Here is a 26,893-nt window from a genome sequence, read left to right as displayed (position 1 = left end):
AACATATGGGAGAGAATGACTTGAGACAAATCTCCTTGAATCATATGAAGAGGGACATTATAGAGCTCGCAGAATATGCATCTGAAATTGGTGTGAAATGAATATTGTGCAGTACTTTACCACAGCCAAGAATGATGCCTCAATAGAAAGAAAAGAAAACTGAGTTCAATTATCTATTTAGCTATTGGTGACATTCTAAAGAGATCCAGTATAATCAGCCTGGGAGGAAATGGTCAACAACCCTGGTTGCTTTGCTAAGGATGGCCTGCACCTCTTTCCTTATGTTCTGTATATTGGCCAGGACCATTTCCTCCCCTATATTTCCTTTTTAGGCAAGGTCAGTCTCCTCAAATTGCCTTCAATACCAATCAAAATCGAAACTATATAAAGGTCACACTGCTCCATGCTAGAAACCTAAATAAGAAGTTGAACTCCTTACAGATATTTCTAAGTCTTTAAATATAGATATATATATGTAGATACTGAAGCATGGTTTCAGAAAAGCAATAGCACAGGCAAAGTGCAGGATTTCAGTGACTACCACTCTTTTAGACCCAACATGGAAAATAATGATGTCATTCAAGGGAGAGTGTCTGTATTCCTAAAACAAAAAGCACTGAACCTCTCTGTATCCTTTTCACACTAAATACAACTCTTTACCATACCACAGCCAACTACCATACCCCCACATCAGACACAACACACGAGGCATATATAAACAAACTGGCTTCCTCCCTTATCGATCTGAGCACTATTCTCTTAGGAGACTTCAACTGTTGCTCCATTAACTTGGTAACCTACACCACCTCAAATATATTTGCACAAATATTGCTGGACTTCATTAATGCTAGCTTCCTAGACCAAATGGTTCAAGTCTCAACCAGGGGCTCAGAAATACATGTCTTGGTTCTCCCTGTTGTTGCCACCCTATGCTTAATAGCTACAGTTACCACATCACTGGTTAAATCTTACCATTGTTTGGTTACAATCACTATAAGGGTAAAACCTGACTTATCACAAAACCCTTCGTTCTCTTTCTTTCTTTAGAGACTTCTCTATGGCAAACGGTATTCAGCTAACTAAAAACCTGATGAACTTTAAGCACCCTCCTAACCTCGATGACCCCATCTCATATGCTGCCACATTTGTGCATAATTTCTGTGTCCACCTCAAAGCATATATCGAGGCATCTGTCTCCTCAACACATATATACAATGCCAAATTCAGGATTAAACCCATTTGGTGGAACTTTAGTCTAAACAAACTGTATAATAATAAAAAAAACTCATATCCCATAAAAGCAGACTAAATATCCCATCATCTGTAGATGAACTCAAAAAGATCAACAAAAAAACTCAGAAACAAAATAAATTAAATCTGCCAAAAGTAAGTATGAACTGAGAATTGCTTCCTCTGCTAAGAAGAGCCACAAAAGCTTCTTCAGCTATGTCAGAAACCTTACAGGTAATGCTAAGCAATGCTCAGCACTGATACATAATGACATTTGCTCATCTCCTGAGGACATAGCCAGTGTATTAGCAGACAAATTCAAGTTCTGCCTTTACTCCATTATCTCCCTCTAGCTTTCTTCAACTTATTACTACACCCACACCACCCCCTGTTATCATCTCTGAACAAGTCTTAAATGCTCTCTCCAAGGCCAAAGCAAATGCTCTGTGGGTCCTAATAATGTGCTAGGTTGCCTTCTTGTCATCACAAGGTACTTTCTGGTATTCTTGCGGCTAAGCCTGTTCAGCCTCAGCCTCTGCACTGGATTTGTGCCTGAGGAATGGAGATCTGCAGTGGTCATCCAGCTACACAAGGGTGGATCCACTACTGATCCAGCAAGGTATAGACATATAAGACTCACCAGTCTTATATAAAAAGCAAAGGAGCACATCATTATGGAATTCTTAACAAGGACATAGGTAGTCTACAAGTCCTGGACCCAAGGCACTTTGGGTTTGTTAAAGGCAGATTGTGCCTCCTGAACCTGGTGGGCTTCTTTGAACCTATCACTGATGCATTAGACTGGGGCAAATCAGTTTAAGCACTGCCTACCTATACCTGGCCAAGGCCTTTGATACCATCCCACATTCTGGGATTATCAACAAACTAACTGAACTAAATGTAAACCAGGGATATTCATTGACAATGAACTATCCTTTCATCACCATGTGTCCTCTGTTGTTAGGAAATGCTTTTTTCCTTGTCAGACTAATTACTGGGGGTATTTCTTCCAGAGGTAAGGACCCCTCATTCAGCCTCATAGAGTGTGATGGCTCCATTGGTATGCACCTGTCTAAGCATGTGACCCAGTTTGAGAGACTGCAGTGTTTTCTCATTAGATTATTAAGGGCACGTCTTTCTTGAGCTAACCAGACCACCTTAAAGTACCATCTCTCGTTTCTGTTTCCTACAAACTCTTGAGTGGTAAACTCTGTCTAGCCTACAGATCCTCAAAGGATCCAGCTCTGTACAACCTCCTGCATATCTGCAAAATAAATAACTCCCTTAACACCAGCTCTAGAGATCTTAACTTCCACCAAAACATAAATAGGACATGCTGGCAATATATATCAGAGAGAATTCCTCTTTTATGGAATATATTTCCTTTGGATGTTAAGCAAAGTAGCTCTCTGACCGTCTTAAAGTATAACCTTGATGAATGGATGGGCAATTGTAAATGCAACCCAGGTCTGGCTCCTCATGCCCTCATTGAAAGAGGTTGTGACTAGGTATAAATTAGTCACACCAATAGGTACCTATGATGAGAGATATTGTGGCTAATTTTGACCTATGAACCTATGACACAGGGGCTAGGGCTTCATAGGGCATGACACAATATTCTTCCATCGACATGAGACTGCACAGGTGAGTGATCTTTAGTGGACATGACTAAGGGAATGATGATTCATAGAGCATGACACAGGATATAATACTTTAGAAGATTTAGAGGAAATGAATTCTATTTCTCTGAGCTGTTTATGACAGGGCAGGCTACATAAGAAAAATGCAAGACAGAAGATTATACATTATGAATTACCTGTGATGTGCAAGATTTAGTGTAGAAAATCTAACTCTGATAAAATCACAGCATGGAGAACAAGTCTGCAAATTAAGGAGAAACCAGTGGAGCAGGAAGCATCTGATCAGTTGCCATATGAAGATATTATGGAGCCTTCAGTAGGAAATCGGTACAGAAATTCATTTGAAATTACACAGCAAGGGAAGGAACAGGAAACTGTGCCAACTCTGACACACTCAATATTGTGGAGTGATAGACCAGTGAGTTCCCATATGAAAGAGCAATGGATGATGCAGGATGAAGCTAAACAGAGTATGTCACAGAAAGAAGTTCTGGAATTTTTTGTAGAATGATCATAAGAAATGGAAAATAAAGAATATGTCCTCAGTTTAGAAGAAAAAGATCTAAGGAATATTTGCTTGATTTAATAGAGGTGGGCAGACATATTAAGATTGTTGAAAGAAATAGTTACAGAAAGTCAATAAGATCCAAAATGTTAGAAGTTTGATAAAACAAATGGAGACAGTAATCGACTATTAACAGAAATTTATGTGATATAACAAAAGTAAATAGGATATATATTCTGTGCAGCTAAATTAATAACAGATGAATTCTTACCACAAAAACACTCTGCAATAAGGGAAAGGAAGGGAAGATGTCAAATGCCATCATGGGAGTATTGGACAGAGAAAATTACGAGGCAGTTTATTAAAGAACTGTCACTGTTAGAATAGTATAGAAGAGGGAACAATAAACAAAAATTCTTAGAAAGATAGACATGATAAAAGCAATGTACAGTATCAGAGCAGACCAGAATCTATCATACACTAATGCAAATAATAAACTAAAGGCATCAACACAGGCAGAAAAACTTAAAAGATATGCAAATAACTATAAAGGAAAAGTACAAAATGAGCAATTCATTGATGACCCCAAAAAGTTTTATAGTGAATTGGTAAACAAAGCAAAAGGAATAGAAATACCCCCCCCCCCACACACACACACATTTTGAAGAAATATCTGTGAAGACCCTGTTGAACATAATAAAAATGCTGAATGAACAGAAGAAGTAAAAGAAACAGTGAGACGTTCAAATGTACAGGAATGAAGTAAAGGTTTGAGAAATTGAAACAAAATTAAGAAAAGTTCCTAATTAGAAAACCCCAGGCCCAGATGCAGTCCCTAACTTCTGGTGTTAGCATTGTTACACGAAGATTTACCCCTGAATGAGAACTGTTTATATAAACATCCCAAACAGACACCAACCTGGTTAACAACAGGAAAAATGATACTCCTGTTTTAAGAGTGAACCTGGAAGCCATCCTAAAAACTATTAGACCTATAACTTGCCTTCCGATTATGTATAAACTAGATAATGGTATTGTCACTGACAAGAGTTTATAGACATTTTCAAAGAAAACTTAATCATGGCAATAGACCCAAAGGATAACAAAATAAAGTCATATGAAACAAAGAATCAGTTATTGTTAAATAAGGTCATAGTGGAGAATTGCAACAAGGGGAAGTATCTAAGTATGGCATGGTTAGACTACAAAAAAGCATTTGATAGTATTCTACCATCCTGGATAAAGGAGTACTTACATATGTATAAGATACACTATAGATTGATAAATTACATTAACAGTGACCATGAAACAGTGGCAAACCACTTTGCAGCTAAGCCATGATAAAGGACAAACTATTATCCCAGGGATAAAAAATTCAAAGGGGGATATTCTAGGGTGGCTCTTTGTCACCGCTGCTCTTTTGTCTTGCTCTTAACTCATTAAGCTTTTTACTAAACAGATTAGGTCACAGTTACAATTTGGCTACTAGAAAACAACAATGTTTAAATACTTCTCTTCTTTTTGTGGATTATTTAAATCTGTATAGTTCATCCAATGAGAAGTTGAAAGCACAACTGCAAGTGGTCAAAACTTTCTCAGATGATATAAGAATGTTGTTTGGTCTTGATAAATGTGCAAAAGCAACATTTAAAGCAGGAAAGCTGCAGCACCAAGAACATATCAGTCTGGGACAGGAATGTGAGAAAAAAGGAACTTGAACAGGAGAACGTGTATAAAAGGAATTGATGAAAGACTGACAATAAAGCATGAAGAAATGAGAACAAAACTCAATAAGTAATACTTTAGAAGACTAAAATTAATACTGAAAACAACTCTGACATCTAAGAACAAAGTCTAAGCTATAAACCATTTGCTCTTCCTGTACTAACTTACAGTTCTGGGATGACTGACTGGCCCCAAATGGTATTGGGTCAGTTGGACAGGAAAACAAGAAAAATGCTTCATTCCCATCAAATGATATACAAAAATGACTGTATACCAAGATTATATATTTCTTGTTCTGATGGAGGTATGGGCTTCCTCGAAACTGATTTCATGTATAGATCTGCAATCATAGGACTGCATGCATATATTCTGACTTAACCAGATCCAAACATAGTGAAAGTTTTAAAACATGATGAGAATAAGTCTAAGATGACCTCCCTGCTTAGTTTAGCAGAAGCATATCAGTGTCAAGCCAGAATGGAAATCATATCAGAAGTAGACAAAAATCAGGCACAAAAACAAAAGCAAGGATATGAAGAGAAGGATCAGATGGGAAGGAAGAAATGTGGAAAAAGCATAAATATATTTGCAAGTACAGAAAATGTCTGGAGCATCCTCATGTCAATCAGGATCTGATGGTTAAGGAAAAGTGAATTTAAACCAAACTATGAAAGATTAATATTGGCAACACAGGGTAGTGGACTATGTACACATTAGTTTACAAAGTCCATTGAACATGTAGGTGAAACAGACAAATGTGGGCTCTGTAAAACAGAACTGGAAACAGTCGCATATCTTGTTGCTGGGTGTGATACACTAATGGTAGGGGCCTGTATACTGAAAGGCATAATATTATGGCTAGGCTGTTGCACTGGGGATTGTGCGAACATTACAGTAATTAGATAGCTGAGAAACATTGGAAACATCATGAGTCACAAAACATTATAGAAAATGATGTTTATATGACATGGGATCACCCATTACCAACAGTTCAAAAAATAGACGTGAGAAAAACAGAAATAGTAGTCCATGAAAAAAAGACAAAAGTAGTGTTGATCATTGAAATTGCTACACCCAGTGATTACAGTGTTTTATGTACAGAGAGACACAAAGTCATAAAATAGCAGGATTTGCAGGCAGAAATGAGGGCAATGTTGGAGAAGGATACCCAGACAGTTCCAATAGTGGTAGGAGCATTAGGTCTCAAAAAAGAATTTACAGTCATATTTAAATATGCTACAGATGCATGTAACTCCATATGAATTGCAGAAGGACTACTAACTGCCTTCCTGGTGACTCAGGTTTGACTATCAGCCTTGAGATTAGATGAGTGAGGGACACACTGAGTAGTGTGATTTCCTTGGTGGAGACTGGAGGAAACATCACTTGTGCTTTAAGGGGAGGGGTGGAGCTGCTTGATAGGATATACCCTTTGTGGGAGCAACAGAATGCTCTTGGCTGCAGCAAATTGCAAGTCCCTTCCTCATTACTTTGCTGAGTGCAAATGGGGAGATAAGTTTATAGCAAAAAAATCGATCTATATCTAATGTTTGTCTATGTGATGGCTCATCCTAGTTGATCCTCATCCCATTGAAGGGGAATGAGTTGGCAAATTGGCTGGGAGGGAGCAGATAATTGACAGACAGCAAGAGCAAAAAATAAATAAATAAATAAATAGAAAAAAAGAAGTGTTCACAGAGAAAAAGAGTTGGTACTAGACATACTGCTGCTGGTACACACAGGAAAGACAATGATGTTTTACAAGCATAACAGCCAGACCATTCTGTTCCAGAGATGTATGTGACAGGATGTGTTGATTGGATCCATATCATATGATCAAAGTTTCAAAACTTTGAAATTCATATGATCGAGACCACATGATTGAAATTTTGAAACATCGAACATAAAACAAAAAAAGAATAAAACAAAACCTTTTTTTTTTTTTACGTTTTTGCAGGGGGAAGCCCCCCTACAACTCCCACCCCCCTGCAAATTAAATATACGAACTCTGAGATCGCACTACAGTGAGGAAAATGGTACGTTTCCCAATTCGCCCTGTACAGAGATCTCCATTCAAAACATTCGATGCTTCAAAACATCGATCATTTGATAGGGATCCACTGATTCAGAGCTGTATGGGACAGGGGGTGCTGCTTTGAATGGAAATGCAGAAGATTTTATTTCAGGAGGGCATAGGTCAGACTATAGTGTTTCAGAAGTGTAAGGCTAGTGAACACTAGTTTGTACAGGCTGCAGAACAACAACCGCTGCTTTGTGTAAGCAATCAATGATATGAATGTGGGATAGAGAGGGGTGGCATGGAAAAGCTGTTCTGTGTTCTCTACAAGGAACAACCTGGGAAGGGGCCAAGCATGCTGGATGACCAGGCTGAATATATGGAGAGGCTCTGTTCCAAAACAGTGGCCAGTCTCTAAGCAAGTTCTTTCAGCCCTCTCAAAAACTAAGAATACATAACCCATGGGCCCTAATAACATACCAGACTGCCTGATTATCAGAGCCAAATATGGCTTTTCTGGACTCTTACTTAACCTCTTTAATCTAAATCTCTCTGCTGGTTACATTCCTAAAGCCTGGAAAACAGCCATTACAATGCTATTACACAAGGGTGGGCCCACCATGGAACCTTGTAACTATAGACCCACTAGTGTAAAGTTATTTTGCACATTATCTCAGAACACATTAATCTGGACATTCAAAATCTCTTAACCCTGGACCCTCATCAACTTGGGTTTGTCAAAGGAAGGTCCTGCTTCTTTAACCTCATTAATTTCTTAGAAAAAGTAGCTGGAGCAGTGGATAATGGTTATGCAGTGCATACAGCATAGCCAGACCTGTCCAAAGGCTTTGACATTTAATGCCCATGCAGGCATTATTGATAGACTTAGAAATCTGACTATAAATCCTTCTATTATGCAGCGGGTAGCTAACTGGCTGTCTGACAGAACCCATGTGGTTAGAGTAGCAGGTGTCATTTCTGAAAGCAAAAAAGTTACCAGTGGTGTACCACAGGGCTCAGTTTTAGGTCCTCTACTTTTAGGCATCTATTTCTCAGACCCTCTGGCCAGCAATCCTGGACTGTGGTTAACAAAGTTTGCAGATGACTGTAAATTGAGAGATGTTATTTGATCTTCAACTGACTCATAATTGCTTAATTGTGGATTAGACCATGTTATCAATTGGTGCAAGGACAATGGCCTCAAATTAAATATAAAATAATGCAGCATAGTTCATTCTGGTACACAAAACAGTTTCATTTATCATATAGATGCACCCTTCCAGTAAGACACTGTTGAAGGGGATCTAGGCACTCTTGTTGATAATTCCTTATCATTTGACCATCATGTCTCCATAGTAGTTTGGAAAGCTTTTTATCTGACTCACCTTATTTCCAAAGGCATCTCCCTTTGATCAAAGAAGCCTTAATTTCCCTTTACTCATATCTTATCAGACTCATTATTGAATAAAATGCACCTTTTGGCATGTCTTTTTGTAAGCATATCACAAACTTGAGAGACCTCAGGGATTCATAGCTAAAAAAAAATCAGTGGCCTCAAAAATCTTAGTTATCAAGAGCGACTGTCAGCCCCTTCTCTGTACTCATCCTCTTGTAGACTCCTCTGCAGAGATCTGTGTCTAGCCTTTTAAGGCATGGAAGAGCCAACCCTATCTGATCTCCTACTCCTTTGCAGAACTAATATTATCACAAATACTCAGTTAAAGGAACTAAACCTTCATCGGTAAATAAATAAGACACGTTGGTGTGATAGATTCATATCTTAATGTATCCCTAAGCTCCAGAGCAAACATTAGCTACATGTCAAGCAGAGTAGCACCCTTTCCACCTTCAATGTGCACCTAGATAATTGGATGAGCAGCCTCAACCCCCCCCCCCCCCACACACCGATTATCTTGTCTTTCGCTCCTTCAGGCTATGAGGGAGTTCTGAACAGGGTTCTTTGGATAGGCTTGTAATGGTCTACAGTCTGATTGGCTAATACTTACCTATTAACTTAATAACTTTACCTGGAAGAATATAAATAAACATCAGGGGAAAGCATAGCATATGACAGCTCACCATGTTGTAGTAAGCCAGTGTTGACTGTAATGTGTTATTTCAAGTTATATCCTGGATTCACATAATTCTGATTGAAGAATGATTCCTAGCAATGAGAAGGCATATGGAATAAATCTGAATGATTACCTTCTCTTGGTAAGAAGACCAGCTAGTGTCTACTATGCAAGGTTTCTCTAAGAAATCTTAATGTAAAGACTTAACTGTGCAATAAACTCATAAGCTTTAATTCCTGTGAACCCCCCCCAAAACTCCATGCAAGGTATGGATGTATACATTAATACTGTCAACAGGATAGCATGAAAAAATGAACTGTATTATTAAAACATTTTCATTAATTACATATGCTTGTCTCTCTAGAAATTTTCTGTGCCTTGTGTCCCTCCTCCACTTTTATTAGAGAGGAAGGACTGCCCAATATATGTCACTGATTGGTTTGCAATTGTCTTACATGCAGGGTCTCTGAGGATATTGTAATTTTTGGGTATTTTTATTTTGTGGTTTGGGGACAAAATAATGTACTAGTACAATGTTTGTTCCAGCGAGTAAAGAGAAATAAAGTCATTTGCTCAGAAGTTGTGCAGTATATAGCAGTGAATGTGGGATTCAAACCCAGGCTTTCTGTTTTTCTTCTAATTGCAGTTCACCATGTTGCCTTTTATTTATGAAAAAAGATAAAGCATGTTGTATTTGAAATAATACAATGAACTCAAGTGAATGACTTAAGAAAAGATGAAAAATAGAACAGTTTGATGATGTAAAGCTATCAGCATTCAAGAAAAAAAAACAAATAATATAGAATGCATGTCTCCTCTCACCTTTTTTTAAAGTATATTGATCATCTACTGAAGCAAGTATAAGAAACAAACCTTTTGGAGTTGGATATAATTTAGTTTCCATATACAATACCAAATTATACAGCTTTTTATGCAAAAAGTATGTTGTTTATGTATTTTATTTTGTTGATAAAGCCTCCTGAAAATTTCTCAGGCATGAAAACCCCTGCTAAGACATCATGAAAGACTGGACCTAAAATGCCTCACTACCTAAACTCATGTATAAGCTACAGTATTTCCATGATAAATGCATCAAGAATCGTTTCTGACTTCCCAGAAAGATAATTTGTCAATTAGATATTGCAGCTGGAACACTGTACATGATAATGTAGCAGTGAAAGAGCAGTATAAGTAAGCTGTTCTATAAGGAGGTGAATTGGTTTCCCTTACCCATAATTATTTATGGTTGTATGCAAATCATTGCTAATTATCTAACATAACATAATGTTGTGTGCGTGACTATAGCGAAAAAACTGAGTAAACATTGAAACTAAAAAATCAAACAACACACTATAATCATTTTTTTTTTTTTTTTGCAAAATCTCTTACAATTTTAATTTGAGGTCAATAACAAGAAATGGAATTAATTGTAAAGCAATGGTACTTCCAAAATTGACCAATACACTTTAATGGCTCTATACAATTGCTTATTTGAAGCATACTTAGTGGTAAGAATATATTGCTGATAGGTATGAAAATGTGCCAACTAAAGTGCTGGTTATGACATGAATTTGGTTCTCATTGGAAAGATCTGGCATTAGGCTGTTAATAAGTACTCATGGCTATCCAGTTGTAAGCTTAATAAAAACAACACTATCATTTTTCTCTTATATCCCACTTTCATTAAGGCCTAAATTATGTAGCTGTGACTGACCTGGGAGAGCAAAAGGTTGAATGTGGAGGTTATTTATAAGTAGGGGCATTTGCAATGTGAGGGGCAATACTTTTGGTTTTGCTTAAGGATAAAATCTTAACATAGCTGGAGCATTGGTCTACCCTTCCTCTCTCTTTCTTTTTTGGGAAATGTTAATGTCTTAAATGTGTGGGTGCTGGCCATACTGGTGTACCCCGTAGGTTGTTTCTTGTTACTCTGATGCAAGGTTGCTTCCTAAAGCTTCAAAAGGAATTCTCAAAGTGCTTGAATGTCTCCACTGATTCCTTCTCCACTATGCATTCCAGTATCTGTTCCATGGGCCTAAAGCAGTCTCTATGAAGATATACTTTCAAAGATCCATGGAACACTTTGCTCCTATCATCTGTTTGGTGTGCCATCACATCCCTCTTACACAGTTGTCTGCAACTACACTCTGCCTTCCATCTCTTTTGGTTAAAAGTGAGAACAGACCCTGCTCCACTAGTTTCTGTTAATATCTTTTCACCTCCATGAAAGGAGCCCTTCTCGTGGCTTTAATCTGGATATCTTCCACCAGCTTGCTTTTTGTCTCCTCATATGGCCTTCAAAAGTGAGCACAGCACTTATGATATGGCCTGACTAGGGTCCAGTTAAGTGGGAGCTTTATCTCTTTGCTTCTAGGGTCTAATATCATTTGAGTATACCTTAGCTTTCTGTTTTTTACCTGCTGCTAGTCCCCTATTGGTCCATTCCAGGCATGCTCAATAGATCCTTGTCCTTTTCCTTGCTTTGCTCCAGTTAGTTCTACTTCATCCAGCAGATGGTGCACAAGACAGCTGGTATAGCCCATGTGCAGTACTTTGTATTTGTTTGTAATGAACTTCAAGTGACACCTTCCGTACTACTTGCTCAGCTCTTCTAAATCCATCCTTAGACTCTTCTCCCCATCCTAGGCAATAAAGTCTATTTTCAAGGATGTGGATTATCCATGGAGCAGCAGTATTAAAGTGTAAAACACTCAGATCTACCATAATTATTTTGCAATACATGGAAAATACTGATTATACTCCAAAACTGAGACTAAAATAATCTAATTATAGCAAAGTTCATGAATAAGCAAGTCAACTTTAAACTTCCAAAATGAGAGCAGTCACCACAAAACTGCATTGGATACCTACTAACAGTTGTTTACACCTACATCCAGAAGTTCCAGATACTCCCACAACATTTTATCTAGTTTATCCATTTTAATCTCTTTCAGGGCCTTGTACACCTTGCTAGCCAGTCCTTTTACTACATACATTTCCCCATAATTTCTAATGTCATAGAAACCATACTTGGAGGTTTTTCTTTTCTTCACAAATTGCTTTGACCCATCTATTTAGCTGCATTTATCCTTCCCTTAAACTTCAACTTCAGTATACCTCTTAATGCCACAGAAAAGGTAACCAGAACGTAAGTACACCTCTAATCAAGCAACAATTTTAAGAACTGTTAGACACTTTGCACTGTCATACATTTTAAAATGGCTACTACATGGGGCCGCTAAAACTTACCGTTATTACAAACAATTACGATTGTGGTTCTGATCATCACCGACTTGTTTTTTTATGTTCAATAAATGGATTCAGGAAATTTACTTCGCAATTTTGTTATCAAGGAGAATTTCACTTTTTTTCTGAAATATTTTTATTATTTTTTTAAGAAAAGATTACAATAAAAGATGCACTTTAAAATAAAAAAATAATGTGGAAATAAGATTGAACATAGTTTTAAAGAAAAATAAAATTGTAACTATTTACAATATATACAAAAGCCTGCCACCATCAAAATAGGAAGTGAAACAAACTATCCTAGCAACAGTTAAAAAAAAAAACAAACAAAAAAACAAGACAGTTCAATAACAGCCAAAACCTTTGTCCAAGGATTATTTTTAATTTATTTGATAGACTCTTCCTTCCTTCACTTTGATTATTTTAATTGCATCTTCCTTTAGAAGAGAAAGAAAGTCTTCAAATTTAATTTCTGAGGAAGCTTTCCATTTACTACTAACCATTTTTCTGGCCACAGCAAATATAGTCAAAGTTAAATAAGAAAAGTCTTTTTTTATATATCAAGCCCTAGAACATTAAAGAGAACCATTTCTTTTATTAATCAAGGAGAATTTCTTGAATCTATTACTCAAGTGCATTACAACTTGATTATGATCAGAGTCCCAGCCATAATCGTCTGTGCAATGGCCTGTTTGTAAAAGTTGTGTTGAGACATTTCTGAAGGCAATTGTATGCTATTGTAATAGGTAGAATGAAAGAAGACAATTTAAGAGAGGAGAGATATTACCTAACACCCCCCCCCCCCAATAGTATTAAGGTGATGACAAGATCAGAACACTGGATAATTTGATGAGATGCTGGGGCAGGCTAAGAGCTAAGCTAGCATTCAGAATGATAGAGATAAGGAAACATTTGCTTTGCAACTCTAGAATTTGGGCAAAGAAGACTTTCAGGATAATGAAAGGATGGATAGATGGATGGATGGATGGATGGATGGATGGATGGATGGATGGATGGATGGATGGATGGATGGATGGATGGATTAATAGATGGATGGATTAGAGGGTGACTTGTCCTGGGGATACTATGGTTGACCAGGAGATTAGGGGGTGGTGCAATTTAACCAGTCTATTTAATTTAATTTCATTTATTTCATTTTGTTTCATTTTACTTTATTTTAGTTTAGTTTAGTCTGTTTACCATGGTAGGGCACTGATTATGTATGAGCAATATTTATGCCCAGCCTGGAAGATAAATGAAACAGAGGGATATATGCAATGTTCAGAAATTAGCAGCAAGCATAATAGATGTAATTCAAGAACACAGAACAGTTACAATTATCTCTATACTGGAGAAAAGAGTGAATGTCTTCATCTTGTGCAAACCCCTGTTTCAGAAAGGACTACTCAAATACATGTTAAATATATCGCGTGCTTCCAACATTTTACAAAAGTTTAAACAATAACATCATATAACAGAAACACTTCATGTAAACAAGAGTAACATTGGTCGAAACAATAATGCATTATTTGATAAAGTGCATTCAAAAGTATTTGCAATTTTACATGCATATGCATGAGATCACACAGGCTCGGGTTTCATTCATTAATTCGTAACCTAGTAGAAGGAATTCATTTTAATTTGTAACCCCTACAACAGATACTGATAAAATTACTCTCATAATTTAACAATCTTTCAGCATATTGTTTCCATAATCTCTCAGAGTTTATGTCTCATTTCTTAAAATAGTTTGTGTCAGTTTGCCACCTTGTACTTACACACATATGCCAGGGAAGCCATCTATTAAGAAACTTGGCCCAGGAAATATCCTTAGCTAGTCTGGCTTTACATGTGTCCTAGCTGTTAATTAAGTAAAGTACATCTAATTAACTGGGTGATACATTCAGCAACCATTTCCTAGTGACTGCTTTTTTTACAGCTGTCATCATAGAAAACACTATTACTTTCTCATTATAGTTGCTTGTATTTGTCTATCATTCCATAACAGGAAAATATATGAGACATAATCACCTCATGCTGGGATACCTATTGCAGATTGTCTGCCAACCTAGTATATAGCCCTGTGAGTTTGAACATAGTCAAAACAATGTTCCCAACTCCCATGAATCCTTATTTTGACCTCTCCAATATGAAACTTGCAGCAAGGAACACAAGACTTAATGCATGTGATGTATAAAGATATTTTATATATTTAAAACTGTTTGTACAAATGCTGCCACACAAAAATTCTTGAACCTCATTTAGTTAGTTGCATACAAAGGTAACTGACATAGCCAAGACAACACAGCGGGCCCATTTTCAACATCAATTTCAACATCTAGAAGTTCCAGGTACTCCCACAACTGTTTATCTAGTTCATGCAATTTAATCTCTTTCTGGGCCTTTCACACCTTGCTAAACAGTCCCTTTACTGCATGCATTTCCTTTTCTCTACTAATGTAACATAAACCATCCTTGGAAGGGGTTTTCTTAACATATTGTTTACACCCATCTATTTAGTTGCATTTATCCTTCACCTCAGACTTCATCTTCAGTATACTTCTTCAAGAGTACTTGTGCAAGAATTGTGGCTAGCACCTAAATCATCTGATCATAAAAGATGCTCCCAGAACATTAATTTCATTCTATATTCCCACCACCATTGTAAGGGAAACTCATCCTGACTCCCCAATTTACTGTATCCAGTTTGGTGCCATTTATATTAAATTGCATGTTTCCCTGTTCCTTAGGCAAAATATTTACATTAGTTAATTTGGAATTGTTCCGTTTGGTTTGTTAACATGCGTGGTCTGTTTTATGGTATTCTGCATTACATCGAGTTTCATTAATTAAATTAGTTTGGCAAACCTGGAATTCGTTGCCAAACTATATAACCCTACAATCCTCCAAAAGTCTCTTAAAAAAAACCTCAAACAGTATCTCAAAGTGAATTGGCTATGCCCATGTACCAACCCTGATTAAGTTATAAACTAAAAGCATATTCTGCAATTATCATAACTTGTAACTACATCACCAAGCTCTGCTTCCAATCTGATGTCTCTTACTTTTAATTGTCTGTCCATGACAATTGTGAGTCCCTACTAGGGAACACTACTAACCCATTGTATATAATCACTTCGTTTTTATAATTGTTTGCTAACTTCTGTGTAATCTATGTAAGTTTGTCTTTGTGGAGCTTTTCTCCCCGGGCCTTCGCTGAAAATGGACATGTATCCAGTCGGACTATCCCAGTAAACAAATGTAAAATAAATAATAAATAAAAAATATAAGCAGAATAGTAAAGCATCTGCATCACGTTTTGTGAAGCATTGTAAATCAATCTGTGCAATTCAATTGCAACATTTGCAGTTAGTGGTCCATTAGGTAGGTAGGTAGCTAGGTAGGTCAGGTTGACAGGCAGCTTGCTCTTTGTTTTTAAGTAGAACCATTGTGGTTACCATCTCACAGATGTGTCAGTGTGAGATCGCTAACAGTGGGGTAAGGATTTTTTTCCCTTTTACTTCACTGTTGTGTGACCTCAGAGATTAGTATATTAAAGTAGGGGGTAGTGTAGCCCCCGCAAAAGCATTGCTTTATGTGATTTTTTTTTTTATTATTTTCATTCTGTAGGTAGACATAGAAGTGTTGTGTTAGAGATATTGAAAATTCAAATTAGTGAAATTAGAATTTTCAATATAGAGCCAATTGGAATGGGTGAATGGTAAGGAGAAGAACCATCTTAACAATGATGGCTAGGGTTTTGGGAGCCACTTTCACAACAGCAATAAGAGTGCATAACGTATATTTCACACCTAAATTCATGAATAAACTGTACCCAAAAGCAAGGAATAGATTCCAAAAATATTACAGTCAGGATGTGGTTATATACAACAAATGTTATGGTCCCTGTCCAGTGGGAAAAGACTTGAGGGGCTTGATAACGGTTTACCTTCATAACTGCGAAACACAGTGGTGCGATTGCTCATATGAGTGAATTGTAACCACGAAACTTAAAACAGCTGCAGTTGTACATGTTCAAAATCAGCAAATCGAAAATCCAATTCGCTGATTTTCTAACATTAATGTCGAAAAAATAATTAGATAAAGTGTAATGCAGGGGGGAAGCCCCCTGCACCCCCCCCACTTTATTATTCTAACTCCGAGATCGCACTACAGTGGGGAAAGGAATCATTTTCCGATCCCCATTATAATGCAATCTGCCCCAGAATGTCGAATGTGCAATGAGCGAATCTCACTGTGCATTCGCTCATTGCACATTTGAACCTTTTTCTGTTCGGCATTTACAAACTTTGCAAACTGCCTTTCAGAAAATTGCTGTTCGCCCTTATGCAATACGCACATGTAAAGGTAAACTCTTGATAACATCAGATGCAGATTTTATGTTATGTCTGGGCAGCTTGTTGTCTCTGGAACTATATACATCAGGTCTGTTTTTAGATTCTGGCAGGATACAAAACATTAATGCCTCAAATGTTTCATATCAAATTCGGAGTATGAAGAGATGGAAATGACCAAATGCTTAGTCACTACAAGACTGGAAAGATAAACTTAAACTCAACTGCCCAGAAGCAGAAAATAAAGTTTTGATCACCTCCAGGTCTTTAGCAGCATTAATTAACGTCATCCTGTATCAAATTGTTAGTGTTTATGCAATTTGTATTTCCAGAGCAGCTCTAATAATGCAGAAAGAACCCCTGGGCAAGGAGAGGCAGGGAATGTTGGCTGTCATGAAAATTATTTAAGTTAAAGGGATTCTGTTTGGTTCATTTACTACAGCGTGATTTTGTATTTTTGTACAAAAATGTTTTACCAAATGTAGTTAAAAAAGAGAAAGTACATACATCTAGAAAGGAACTCCCAATCAGGTGACAGCATAAGGGGCTCTTAAGGAGACACATCAAGTATTAGCTTAGCTATGCAGAAGTTATTAGAGCAGATTTCAGGGTAGTTTGGGAAGCAAGGATTTCTAGTAAGCTATGTCATTTGAACGCTCTCTTTGAAATGGAGATGTTTCCATGTAGGAAGTAAACAAGAGTCTGAGGTTAATGCAATGCATTGTCTTCCTTATTCATTTGAAGTAGCACTGAATAAACTTGGAGATTTAAGAAGGGCTACCTTCATATACCTACCATAACCGCCAGCTCAGCACCTGCTGGGTGGCATAGTCTATGGCCTGCCTAATAATGTAATACCCAGAGAGACATTGCTGCATTCCATACTCTCAACCTCTTAGAGCAAGAAATCTGGGCAAAGCCATGAATAAAAGTGGGACAAAGGCCTACAATTAGAAAATTGATATAATAACAGGTTTTACAGAGCATGGATTTCCTGAAGGTTATGAAGTCTGAAACACAACTGTCTATCATTATTTTCTAACTTCAGTCTTTAATGATTTGCCACTAATTTGCCAGAAAAACACAATTTCAAGAAAAATGAACCATATTCTTAAAATTTTGTACTATTAAACTATCTTTTTTGTGGAACTTTTCTCCCTGGGCCTCCACTGAAAATGGGTTCTTTTTGGCTTAGTGGACTTTCCCGGTAAACAAATGCCAATAAAATAAAATAATAATAAAATAAAATGGACCAAAAATATGAGGCAAAAATCTGGACATTCTGTGAAAGTCTGTACAGTTGAGAGGTATGCTGCATTCTGTGCTCTACAGTAGTAGTTATCTGCGAAACACAGTGTGATAACATTACAAATCCCAGGGGGAGTCCTAGATTTTCACAGCATGATCCGCTGTCTTGACCAAAGTTACAAGTACTGTGCCTTCCAGATGGGCCTTTTTAATTAACTGGGGTAGTAGCCTGGATTTAAAACAAGCAAAAAATCAATTTCAGACAAGGACTCATAGAGGACAATTGATTCCTTTTGTGTACAGTTATATTAAATGTTGTGCTATAGACAAAGTGCTTTATGGAGCATTGTTTTAGATATTTGGTACTTCTCCTGAGACTTAATTGGGTTGTAACTGCAATAGTTAAATCAAAACATACAATGTAAACATGAGAAAAGGTGGATAATTCATCTAATTTTTTAACATATTTTAGTGCACCTAGACACGGGTCTCAGTAAGTTCTTATTCACTCTTGTTTGCTGTGGTTATAACAAAGTTAGCATTCATTCAGTTTTCTGGTACCTGCTTACTACTGTTTGAGATGGGGCAACCAAAACCTATCTCAACAAGCAACAGATATAAGGTAGAGAATCCACCCTGGGTATGACAGCAGTCCATCACAGGGGGCAAACACACACACACACACACACACACACACACACACACACACACACACACACACACACACACACACACACACACACACACACACACGTGTGCACACTAAAGCCCTCCATACATGGACAGTTACACTGTGGAGTCTGGACAGCGAAGGATGCTCACACAGTGCAATGAGACAAGGGAGAGACTGATAGTTCTATGGATAGAAGTTGCCCTGTATTTATCCATAGACTCTGGGGCAAATGCATTACTAGCATCCCCAAACTGTGATACATTTAGTACTGGTGAAAGGTGAGAGATTGACATCACTTCCGCTTTATCTCCAGAGATGGTTATAGTGTGTGCAGGGATATTACATACTTTTTCCATATATAAAGCACTTAGTTCTGATGAAAGGTATAGAACTGACAGCTTCATGGGCAAGAGCTTTCTGTTTATCCTCAGGGATAATCAAAATATAGTAGCAGGACAGTGGAGTCCTGTATATACCTTGAAATCATCCTGGAATTATTGATGGTGAGGGACTGTGTCACTATGATGGAAACCCTCAATTCATCCACAGGAACAACCACAATATGGGGTCAGAATAGTGCAGGCTTCGTTACTTTATGATGTATTTAGTGCTGGTGAAAGGTGAGGGGCTGACTGACAATGCTGGGAACTGAAGCCCTTTTGTTCTACACAGGGACAGATAACAGTGTGGGACAGAGATACTGCAGACTTCTCACACTGTGATATGTTTGGTATCAGTGAAAGCTTAACAGCATTTAGGCCATTTGTTTTCAGGAGTACATACAGTTCAATATTCTTAAAACTATCAAATTAAGTGTGGATGGAATATGAAAGGCCATCTACTGGATTTATTTTTGTAATCTTTTATCTAGTGGATTATGTTTACTGCAGTGTAACTTTTTGGAGGACTTGGGGCTATCTTCTGTCATGGGAAAGTATAAAGTGACAATGTCCTCCATCTAACAAAAATAAGATCTGTCTATTGGTGCAGACATAAGGCTCCCTATGAGATAATTAAACTTCCTGTGATGAAGGGACTTCAGGAAAGCCATCCTGCTATGAAGAATGTAAGGAAACATAATACATTTTCTCCACTGTTCAACTAAAGTTGTCATATGTGTAGAGGTATAAAGTTCTAAATCCAGGGTGATTTCAAGGCAAACAGAGAAAACAACAACCAGGCTGTGGAATGGTGATTTATCACTGGGACAAAGTAGAAATTCCTTAATATTCCAAGAGCAGAATAAGTTATTTCTTACTTTTATTTCATTGAATTGCACTTCTTTAACTCTTATAATAGTTCTATACAGCAAATCTACTATATTTTGCACTGTTATAAAGCTTTTTTTTACTGTTTCACTGCATTTATGTACTGCTTTAGACTGTTTTAACTATATTTTTCATTGCTAGATACTGTTTCATTATGCTAATTGCATTTTTACAGAATTAGTTAACTGTAAACTGCTTTTTCATACTGAGAGTTGTATTTTCTATTTGGGAGTGCTCTATCTGTGCTTTTCTGTGCATTTTTTGTGAGGTTTTCTGTGTTCTAGTCAGGTATCATATAACTGATTTGTTTGCAGTTAAAAGCATTTTCTAGAGTCTCCTTGCTCTTTTATCCATTTAAAACTTTCATTTAGTGGCTACAGCTAGTAGCTGTAATAATTTCCCACCCGCTCTCCCTATTGGTGTCTTGTTCTCACACCTGGTGGCTTTGTAGTTGCCTGCCCATACTGTAAATTTGATCTGGGATACTCCTCCTAGTCTAGTGTCATTAGCTCATTCTACCTAATACAGAGAGAACATTTGAGAAGGCCAAGCCACTTAAGTTCTTAACCTTGAATTATATTCTGTTCCTGCTTTCTCCCTTTCCACTTTACTGAAAAAAAAAACAAAGCAAAACTAATTTTTTACTAGATTCTGACTGTGTGCTTCTCAGCTGATAAGTATATTTTTGGCACTTTTTAACTGTTCAGAGTTGAATAAACAATAATTGTATTCATTTCTGAATACAGTTTGAATAAATTGCATTTATTTAAACTGTAATTCCTCTAATATTGTTACACACTCAAGTACGCTAGCTTGCACTGCACTTGAATTGTTTTTAGTGCTGTTTTAGCTGCCTTTCTGTAAAAAAAAATCTAAGCTTGTTTCCTGCCTTTCCTGTAATGTCTAGTTCAGATACAGATTTGCTGTATCCAGGAATGTTTGTAAGCTTCTGAGCCCCCCCAAGCTTTTCTGTGTTGGAGGGAAGCCTTTTAGCTTATCAGTGGGAGCGGTAAGCACTAGGTAGCCTATCTACCACAAAAGGAGTGGTTACTGGCCCAGAAATTGTAGTTATTGGCCATTTGGGCAATTTTTCCATCGTTCTCAACTTTTCTGGTTTAAAAACCCACATTTGAGCTTGTTTCTTGCTTTTCCTGTAACTAGTCTAGTCCAGATACAGATTTGCTGTACCCAGGACTGTTTGTAAGCTTCTGAGCCCTCCAAGCCTTTCTGTGTTGGAGGGAAGCCTTCTAGCTTATCAGTGGGAGTGGTAAGCACTAAGTAGTCTATCTACCACAAGAGGAGTGGTTTCCAAAATTGTGGTTTATTGGCTGTTTGGGCTGTTTTTCCATCTCTTTCAACTTTCTGGTTTAAAAGTCCACATTTGTGCTTGTTTCCCACCTTTCCTGTAACTAGTCTAGTCCAGATACAGATTTGCTGTATCCAGGACTGTTTGTAAGCTTTTTTGTCCCCCAAGTCTTTCTGTGTTGGAGGGAAGTCATCTAGCTTGTCAGGGGGAGTGGTAAGCACTAGGTAGCCTATCTACTACAAGAGGAGTGGTTTCTGGCCCAGAAATTGTAGTTATTGGCTGTTTGGGCAGTTTTTCCATCTCTTTAAAGTTTTCTGGTTTAAAAGCCTATGTTTGAGCTTGTTTCCCACTTTTCCTGTAACTAGTCTAGTCTAGATACTCCTTGAAGGCTTTTTGAAGCCGAGGCGCTAGAGAGAGAGAAGCAAGTGGAATAAACGTTTGGATATACTGGCAGTTGTCTTTTTTCCTGTTGGATTTATATTCTTCTATCTTGGTGCTTGTGTTGTTTTTTTGTCTAGATACAGATTTGCTGTATCCAAAACTGTTTGTAAGCTTCTGAGCCCCCCAAGCCTTTCTGTGTTGGAAGGAAGCCTTCTAGCTTATCAATGGGAGTGGTAAGCACTAGGTAGCCTATCTACCACAAGAGGAGTGGTTTCAGAAATTTTGGTTTATTGGCCGTTTGGGCAGTTTTTTCCTTCTCTTTCAACTTTCTGGTTTAAAAGCCTGCATTTGCACTTGTTTCCCACTTTTCCTGTAACTAGTTTAGTCCAGATACAGATTTGCTGTTTCCAGGACTATTTGTAAGCTTCTTTGTCCCCCAATCCTTTCTGTGTTGGAGGGAAGCCTTCTAGCTTGTCACGGGGAGTGGTAAGCACTCGGTAGCCTATCTACCACAAAATGAGTGGTTTCTGGCCCAGAAATTGTAGTTTATTGGCCATTTGAGCAGTTTTTCCATCTCTTTCAACTTTCTGGTTTAAAAGCTCGCATTTGCACTTTTCCCACCTTTCCTGTAACTAGCCTTGTCCAGATACAGATTTGCTGTATCCAGGACTGTATGTAAGCTTCTAAGCCCCCAAGCCTTTCTGTATTGGAGGGAAGCCTTCTAGCTTATCACTGCAGGTGGTAAGCACTAGATAGCCTATCTACCACAAGAAGAGTGGTTTCTGGCCCAGAAATTGTAGTTTATTGGCCATTTGAGCAGTCTTTCCATCACTCTCAACTTTCTGGTTTAAAAGCCCACATCTGCTCTTGTTTCCCGCCTTTCCTGTAAATAGTCTAGTCCAGATACAGACTTGCTGTATCCAGGACTGTTTGTTAGCTTCTGAGCAGTGCCAAAGTCTGTTCTTCAATTTTTTCCTTAGATTTACTAGTTCTCTCCTCTCCTGCACTTTTACTAGCTTATTAGTCTAGCACTTTACCAGACTTCTTGTAGCAATTATTGTAACACACAAAAGTGCTACCAGCACTAAATGTTCTACAAGGAAACAGAGCCAGTACTTATTATTAATGCCCACCCCTCCAGACATGTCTAAAGGTCAGTTCCCTGTGCTTTCTCCTATTAACCTGGTGAACTTGGGCATCCTGAGGCAATGTAGCAACTGCTTCATGTACACCGACAACCCTCTCCTCTTACCTCCCAACACTCAGACTTGCGAGAGATGCACTAATTGGAGCCATGCACTTTCCAGCCAAGACCGAAATAGCTGGTCAAGAGGAGAATGTCAACACTTGCACCACACCACATGGAACACGTAGCCCTCCAGAACACACACACCAGCACTGCCGTCACATAAAAACACAAACCACACACCCACCTTTGCAGATGCTCTCAATAAAAATCCACCCAAACAGCAGAGACCTCCAAGGCAGAAATGCACTCAGCCACCACAACACAACAGTAATCATGAGACACATAACTCTCCTAAACAGTATGCCATTCAACCAAAGCCCCTAAGGCAAAACAGCATGCCCAACACACTAGTCATAGGTGACTCGATAGTGAGGCATACTGATGTCCCACTCACTAGGTTGAATAAGGAGAAAGTAACAATCAGCTGCCTGTCAGGTGCCAGGATCCACCACATAATGCATGCACAAAGGTCTCTCAACAACAGGTACAAATATGACTCAGTCATTGTATATGTGGGTGTGAATGACCTGAGACATACCTCCATGGACTACATGAAAAGAGATATAGAAGAGTTCTCAGATTATGTAGCCCAGGCGGGTATGACCCATGCCCTGAGCAGCATCTTACCATCACCCAGAATGATACCACAGTACAAGCAGAAAATGATTGATCTCAACAATTGGCTAAGTTTTTGGTGGCATTCTAAGGGGATTGGGTATCTGTCTGCTTGGGATGTCATAATTGACAGACATTGATGCTTTGCCAGAGATGGCCTGCATCTGTGACCCCTGGGCTTCCGGATACTGGCCAAGGCTCTTGCCATCCCTATAGTGCCTTTTTAGGTGGTGTTCCAAAGACCAAATTACCACCATAACAGCTACAAACAAATGCAGTCTGAGGGTCATGCTGCTCAACTCTAGAGGTCTAAATCTCAAAATGCACTCGCTCGAAGCACTCCACAAAATGGAGCACATCAACATTTGTGCTGTAACAGAGACTTGGTTCAAGGCAGCAAAAAGCACCCCTAAACTACCAGGCTATAACTCATTCCACACCTTTCGGCCCCAGAACTTAGACTGAAGCTCCAAAGGTGGTGGTGTTTCCATATTCATAAAGGGTGTGCACACCTCCAGACTGGTAGCCCAACATAATGCATCAGAGATACTTCAGGTGCAGCTAACATTGGGTAAGAATGATTCAGGTTGTAGCCTGCTATAGGTCCCCAACCATGTCCCAAAACTCACACTCCACGTTCCTAAGCACCCTGGAAAATATTAGGGTCTGACTTAACACTCTCAGACGAGGCGACTTCAACTATCCCTCCATTTACTGGGAAAACCACTCATGTACCAATACACTTGTCCAACATTTCCTGGAATTCATTAATTCTAATGCCCTGGACCAGCTCGTTCTTACCTCCATTAGAGGTAGCAACATCCTTGACCTGGTCATTACTAACATGGGCGACCGTTGCTCTACACCAATAGTCAGCTCCTCCTTGGTTAGATCCGACCACAAACTAATCACCTTGGAAATCCACATCCCCCCCTCCCCCCCCCCGGCAAAGGTAACAACCATGAAAAACTTTTCCAAAGCTAACTTTGGGCTCCTAAAAACAGAGGTGGCTAACTTCACAGCACCATGCAAATGGAGAATAGTTGCATGACCACTGAATCATACACCAGTGCACTGTATGAACATGTACACAAATGCATGGATCTCGCCATACCCAATAGAACCAAGATGCTATCCACCAAAAAAAGGAAGCCAATCTGGTGGTCCCCTGCCATAAACAAACTCTACTGATGCGGAATAAGGTGAAATCCCAAGACTGGAAAAACTCCCTTATCAGCCTCAACAAAAAGTTGAGATCCCTCATCAAATCCTCTAAAGCTAGCTATGAAAACAGAATTGCAGCAGATAGTAAAGACAACCACAAGGCCTTCTATAGTTATGTAAAGAATCGCCATGGCAATACCCAGATTTGTCCTGAGCTACTGCACAATGGTTCCTCCTATACCAAGCCAACATATATTGCCAATATACAGAGAGAGGTTGCTGTCAACAGATTCAGTGCCAACTTTACCCCTCTCCTACCCAAAAGGACCAATCACAATACCAGTAGATTACCAGGCACCCAGTATTACTGCTGTACAGGTTAAAACAGCACTGTCCAGTGCCAAGAATACAGCTTCTATGGGCCCTGACAATATCCGTGGCTGTGTTCTACATGAACTACAGAGTGAACTGGCACCTCACCTGTGTGCCCTGTTCAATCACAGCCTCACCTCAGGCTTTGTCCTTACCAAATGGCACACTGCTACAGTCATCCCGCTTCACAAAGGAGTGACTACAGACCCTGGGAACTATCGCCCCATTAGCCTGATGAATCTGATATGCAAAGTTATGGAATGCATCATCATGGACCTAATAAACAAGGATATAGGGAATCTCCAAACTCTGGATCCCACACAGTTTGGTTTTATGAAGGGTAGATCATGCCTGCTCAACCTGGTCGACTTGTTTGAGTCAGTCACCAGAGCTGTGGATGAAGGCAAGGTGATTCATGCAGCCCACCTTGATCTTGCCAAGGCCTTTGATACTACCCCCCACTCAGGAATCATAGAAAAACTCCCATACTAGGAATTAACCCCTATATCACTAGGTGGGTTGCAAACTGGCTCACAGAGAGAGCCCACAGTGTGAAAGTAGCTGACTCCAAGTCAGACTACTGACTAGTCACGAGTGGAGTCCCACAGGGTTTGATCCTGGGTCCTCTCCTGTTTGGTATCTACTTCTCTGAAGTCCAGGCCAACACAAAGGGACTCTGGCTAACAAAGTTCACAGACAATTGCAAGTTGGGAGCTATTATTAACTCCCCAAGTGATGTTGACATCCTACAGAATGGCCTCACTGAGACCAATAACTGGTATCAGAACCATGGCCTTAAGCTCAATGCCAAAAAATGTGTTATCATCCCCTTTGGGAAAAACCCGGTTCACATGAATTATCACATTGATGGTAGCCCACTTAACACAAAAGGCGTTATAAGAGATCTGGGAACACGGGTTGACAGCAACTTCTCTTTTGATCACAACATTGCTACTGTGGTCAGAAAGCCCTTCTATGTGGCACATCTCATTACTAAGGGTTTTGCATCAGGAAGAAAGAGGTCAGTCTCTCCCTCTACTCTTCCCTCATTAGGCCAACCATCGAGTACAATACCCCATTTGGCATGTACCTCACTAGACACTTGCAACAACTGGAGAGGCCGCAAAAGTACCTCACAAAGAGGATCCTAGGCCTTAAGCACTTGTCCTATGTGGACAGACTAAAAAACTCCAACTATTCTCTATCTCATATCGCCTACTTAGAGGCAATCTTTGCTTGACTTATGAAGCCATGTCTGACCCAGCTCTGTTAGAAATGCTACATCTAAAGAAATCCTAATCCCTCTACACCACATGCCCCAGAGACCTCAACCTCATTACCACAATCAACAAAAGAACATGCTGGTGGGACAGGTTCATAACCCAGAGACTGCCAATGCTATGGAATAGACTTCCCATACATGTCAAGCAGAGCACCTCAATGGCCTTATTCAAGAGAAATCTTGATGAGTGGATGGGAAATAGAAAATTCACCCCAGGGATCGCTCCAGTGGCTCTACTCGACAGAGGTACTGGGAACTAACGTTGGGTGGCACGATGCTAGGGTAATCTTATGGGTTAGGCTTGTAAATGCTCCAGGGCTATTAGCCTAGTACACACTTATGAACCTATATTCACTGGGCCTCATTTTTGGAATATTCACTACAACAGTCAAGGGAGATGTTAAATAGTGGGGTCACATGATATTTGCACTGCTGTCTATGCCAGCAGATCATATGCTGTTTTCCTCCACCCCCAACACATCATCGTTCCCATACAACTGCTGTAACAGTACTTCTGCAATGATATATCATCAGACCAGCTAGTT

The sequence above is a fragment of the Protopterus annectens genome, chromosome 10.part0 (assembly GCF_019279795.1).
Source record: "Protopterus annectens isolate FY-2018-M chromosome 10.part0, PAN1.0, whole genome shotgun sequence".
Lineage (NCBI taxonomy): Eukaryota > Metazoa > Chordata > Ceratodontiformes > Protopteridae > Protopterus > Protopterus annectens.
This window is presented reverse-complemented; position numbering follows the sequence as displayed.